Source organism: Lissotriton helveticus, chromosome 3_2 (genome assembly GCF_964261635.1).
Source record: "Lissotriton helveticus chromosome 3_2, aLisHel1.1, whole genome shotgun sequence".
Taxonomy (NCBI): domain Eukaryota; kingdom Metazoa; phylum Chordata; class Amphibia; order Caudata; family Salamandridae; genus Lissotriton; species Lissotriton helveticus.
The window spans coordinates 37158417-37164220 of NC_136062.1; positions in this window are offsets into that span (position 1 = coordinate 37158417).

Below are 5804 nucleotides of genomic sequence, written 5' to 3' on the forward strand. Positions count from 1 at the left end.
TCCAGGGAAAACCAATTGCTGCAGACGTGTGCCACAGATATGAGCTCAGGGCCCTATATATGTGTGAATTTCTTCAGCACACATTCACTGCTTCCAGCCACTGCTGCCTGCGACAGTCACCTCGACCTGCTGCTGCTGAGCTATCCAACAACTGCTGCCTGCGACCGTCACCTCGACCTGCTGCTGCTGAGCTATCCAACAACTGCTGCCTGCAACCGTCACCTCGACCTGCTGCTGCTGAGCTATCCAACAACTGCTGCCTGCGACCATCACCTCGACCTGCTGCTGCTGAGCTATCCAACAACTGCTGCCTGTGACCGTCACCTCGACCTGCTGCTGCTGAGCTATCCAACAACTGCTGCCTGCGACCGTCACCTCGACTTGCTGCTGCTGAGCTATCCAACAACTGCTGCTGTAGTGCCACAGTCCTGGACCTTGCCATGCAGAGAGTGCGAGAGATCCGGTCTCGTCCCTTCACCGCAGCGGAGCTGGATGTCCTTGTGGACGGTGTGCTCAGCCACTATGAACGGCTCTACGGTGCCCCCGGACAGGTGGTAAGTGCAGTGGGTAACATGTTGGTGGGCATGAGGTGGTCACTGACTCCTGGCTTCTGGAAGCTTGGCGGTGTGCTGTGGGACCTTCACATGTGTTGTACTGAGCATGGCTGCATGAAGATACGTGTTTCTATGATGTTTGTGAATGTCAAACTGTCCACTGACGTTCCCCTCTTGTCTCCCATCATGGTAGGTCAAGCTGCACCTTCGCAAGGCAGTGTGGAGGACCATAGCACGTGATGTACCGGCAGTGGGGGTGTGCAATAGACAACACACACACTGCCACAAGCGCTGGGACGACATATCCAGGCTCAGCAAGAATGTTGCGGAGATGACACTGGGGATGATTCCAAGATCAACCCGGCTTGCCCGACGCACCATGACCTCTCTAATGCACCGTATAATTGCTGTGAAGCATCCTGACCTGTCCGCCCGGCTGAGAGGAGATCAACAGCAAACTAGCGGTAAGCAGACAGTATGTGTCTGTAACTTGTGAGTGCATGCATGCATTGGTGCTCAGACAGTATTATAAATGGCCGATATTGCCCTTGAAAGATTTTCTCCCAGATCGTGACGTACAATTAATAAGTGTAAAAAAGGTCAACTAACCCTGTCAAAAGCTTTGGCAGTGTCCCGGGTGAATATCATCCAGGGTGTTTTATCTTCTGTCGCTAGGTCTATTACTCCGATTAGCTCATGTGTCAAGTTGTGTAGTTGTCTCCCTATAATGAAACCCTTTTGATCAGGATGGATTAGATTCCCTATATATTTCTACAGCCCTTTAGCCAAAATATAGATGTTATTCTTGTAGTCACAGTTTAAAAGAGATATTGGTCTGCATGAAGCACATACTTTTGGGATTTTATTAGTTTTTAAAATAATGCTAGTTGTAGCTTCCTCCCAGGAGTGCGGGAGTTCTTTTCCTTCAACAAAGGCCACATTTATCATCTCCCTGTACCATGGCGCCAGTTCCTCTTTTAAAACCTTATATACTTCTTTCAGCAGGTTATCTGGACCAGCAGCTTTACCTTTTTTCAACGTATCCATTCCCGACCTCACTTTCTCCAGGCTTATCTTCGAGCTGAGGAGTCCCTTCTCAAGTGAGGTCAGTACAGTAGTATTTAAACCCTCCAAGTATTTTTCAAATTGTTCACTAGTAGCTAGGGTGCCCTCCCTATACAAATACTTGTAGAATCCTTCAAAGCCTTTTTTTATTTCATTATCATCTTCACAGATTGTACCTGTCTCCGGATCTAAAATGTCTAAAATACTGTTTCTGGCGGAGTCTTTTTTAATTTTCCACGAGAGCAGTTTCCCACAGTCTTCCCCGTATTCATAGTGTGATATTTTGCTGGCCTTTCATTTTCTCCTAATTCCCTCCTCTATGAAACTGGATAGACTGTTTTTTGCTTCCTGTGCTTTAGATGCTCTGTGATTTAAATCGTGGCTATTTAAGGAAGCCTCTGCTTCCCTTACCAGTCTAGCTTTGTTAAGTTCTAGGTTCTCTAACTTAGATCTCTGCTTCCTGTTCAGGGCAATAGAGTTGTTAGTTAAACTCACCCTTATAAAAGCTTTAAAGGTGTCCAATACTATGGAGCCAATTCCGATTCAGTAAAATCCCTTACAAATAGCCGTACGGAGCATATTTCCCGTACGAATCGTATCCTTAAATGTCCGCGTACGTACGATGAAGTACGATTCGGACCCAAAGCAGATCTCCGTACGAATCGTACGAAGGACCATATGACTTAAAAATCCGTACGAATCGCATTCGGAACACGCAGTACGTGACGTCCGTACGGATCGAAGCAGCATTTTCTGACCCAGCAAGTACGATTCGTCTCGTCAACACTCCGTACGACTCTTTTTCTACGGGAGCTCAAAATGTCCGGAAAAGCAGATTTCGACTCGAACCGCGTACGAAACGGACCCCCCCATGATTGCAGGGGTACGGTGCGTAGGGGTACAGTGCGTAGGGGTACAGTGCGTACACCCCATGATTGCAGGGGTACGGTACGTATGTGATTGTGTGGCTCTCCGTACGAATTGCTCATACGCGGCATTTTCCGTATGAATCGCGATCTCATTCCCCGGTCAGGATAGTACTTGTGGGGTCGTACAGCATGATTCGTACGGTTCATTGTGAGGGTCAGTGTCGTACATATTTTCCCTTGTTTTTTGTAAGGTTCGCAACGATTCGGTTGTATATTTTTCAAACGAATCATACTACGCGATTTGGAGGGAATTGTACGAGTGGTACGGAAAGGGCTACGGATTCGATTTGGTCGTACGATTGGTTTACCGAATCGGAATTGGCCCCTATGTGTAGTGGGACCAAGGCCCAGTGGGTCTGCAAAAATGTATTAGTGTCCTTCTTTATAATTCCCACAAGTGCTGGTTCAAGTAACAGAGCTCTATTAAAGGTCCATATTTCCTGTATTGGGGATATACTCAGCCTAAAATCCATACTTACAGCTGAATGAGCTGATAGATGTTCTGTTATATGACCCACTTGTAGCACGCTATTTCTAAGTCTTCTAGAAATTAAAAAGAAATCTATTCTTGAAGTATGTCCATATATTTTATTTGTAAGGTTGAATCTAGCGCCCATGTTACCTTTCTCCTCCCAGATGTCTATCAAATCTAGATCTTCCATCATCTGTTTAATAAATGCCCTTGTCTTAGGGGTGTTGATGGTTTTTCTGGATAAGGATTTATCTTGCACTGGGTCTAATAGGTCATTAAAATCTCCCCCCAATATAATAGATAGCTTTAGGTCTAGGAGTAAATTATATAACCCCTGAGAAGTTGGGTCATCTATGTTTGGACCGTAATATCCTATGACGGCTAACCAGTTACCTAATATTTTAACCTTGACTACACTCCATCTGCCCCTTCTGTCTAGTGTGCATTCCCCAAAATTGCTCCTCTAGAGCTCTTAAAAAGGACGGCTACTCCTTTTATAGGGCATTCTTGATTCGAGCATATGCAGTGTTCCACCAACGTTTGGTTCTAAAATGCTTGCCCACTCTTCCTGTAGTAGATGGAACTCCTGTATTATTATTATTTTGCTAATTATTAAGCTCCAGTTTTCCATAATTTGTATATAATATTGTAAATGATTTTTCCCTCGATAGGGCCATCACTCTCCTATTTTAAAGAGTATAAGAAACTGGAGACCACTGACCCAACTTCTGTTAGCTATATAGTTTCTTTTTCTTTTTTTTTCAATGAGTACTTTTTCCCCCCAAATGCTCTCCCACCCTATGTTCAATGAAATACTTGTATTTGTAAGTAGTAAACTTGAAACCCCTCTCCCACCCTGGGGAACCCTCCACTTATCAGTTGATAGTCTGCTTGGAGGCTACCATGTCGAGCTCCCCTTCCCCTCTGATGTTGTATATAATGATGTTTTCTGGTGTGCTTTAATTTGTTCTATGATACTTTCTACTTCTTTTGGGTCTTTGATACTCTGCATCTTGCTGTTCCACATTACACTTAGAGTGCCAGGAAATCGCAATTGGGAGGTGTTGCCTAGTTGTCCAAGCTCTTGGATAGGTTTTCCCAGTTTCCATTGTCTGTCCAGTGTTGCTCTAGATATGTCAGACCTAATTTTGAAAGACCAGTTACCCCTGGTGAAAGAGCCTGCTTACATAGTTGCTGCAAACATTTTTTCTTTTAGGGCGTGTGTTTTGAAGTTTATTAGAATCTTTTTTGTGGCCTTTATTGCAGGGAATTTGTGGAAAGGATGAATAGGTTGAATGTCTTCCTCTAGTACTGAGGTCTTAAATTCTGGGTAGAACTCCCTTAACAACTCTATCATGGCCTTCTTTATATAATCCCTTTTGAACCCTCTGGAACATTTTACACCCTTATATTATTTTTTCTAGTGATATTCTCTAAGACTTCTATTTTAGTCCTTTCCATCACTTCCTGATTCATTTCCACATCTTTGTTCAGCTTTTCTACCGCCCCTTCAGTCTGCTCCAGTCTTTCTACTAGGAAGTTCATTTTTGTCTCCAGACTCTCACACACCTCGTGAATCTTCTTTTGATTCTTCTCTGAGGTGTCAAACCTAACCTTTATTTCACTTAGCAAGGAGGTTATCATTTCTCCCACCCCATTTGAGTTCTGGGGCGCTTTCTGGCCCCTGTACCATGTTCGTATCTCTAGGTCTGACCCCCCTTCTGCTAACACTTGAAATCTGTTATGTGACTCCAGTTCTGTGTGTGTATCTGCTCCTGTGAGTTTTACCATATATTTCCGGGGGCCACTCTGCCAATGCCTGAAGCCCCACTGTACTATAACCGAGTTAGAGGAAGTGTGGGACTAAGACTAAGATTAACTCCACTGATGGGATTGCACCTTGAAGAATTACCTTAGTGAGGCCCACCCGCTTTCAAACGTTTCCACTTCCCTTTCCCAGGGCGTTATTCAGTCTGACTTCTAGCAAAATTAGAACTGGGGAGATCTGTTCTGCCCGGTGTAATGGGGGCTTGTTCTGAGACGGGAAGAGCCTCTAGCGCTTGCTTTTTTCTTGAAGTATATCTGTTTACAGACCCCTTCCTCAGCCTCATCCAACCTCCTTTACACAGTGGGGTATATTTTCACTCTGGTGCAGCTTGCTTTTTTTTCTATAACTTGAGGCCGTATTAAGCCAGCAGCAAGCTTTTTTCCATTCTCCTTTTTAAGGGAGACATATGTGCTTTCCCATCCTTAAAGTTGACTCTAAGGATGGGCGCTTAACTTCACTCTGCCAGTGAAGTTTGTGGAGTTTTAGAACACTGCACTTTTCCAAAGCTCCACAATCTCAACGAAGCGGAGTTTACCGGTGCTACTGGGAGGCTTACCTTCCTCCCAAACTGGTGTCCTGCTCCTGCTGCTGGCTCCACTTGGCTTTCGCTACTCCGGTTCAATTAACAAGAAGAACTGCAGTGCGCATGGCGTACTGCGTGAAGGCATGCCTGACCCTATCATGGGATGTCATAGGGTCAGGCATGCGTGTCACTATGATGGCAGCAATTTCTCTTCCAAAGTAAGGGACCTATTAGGATGGCGGACGGAAATGTGTTCCGTCCGCCATGGTCGCGGCAAAAACACTCCCGACCGCACTGCGATTAGCATATTTATGTCAAGAAGCTCCGACCGCGGCGGACGGATCACATCAAACACCGTCCGTGGCGGACGGAGCACACCAAAGACCGCCGTAAGCGGCGGTACCAAAGAAACACCCTCCGCCGCGGACGAACA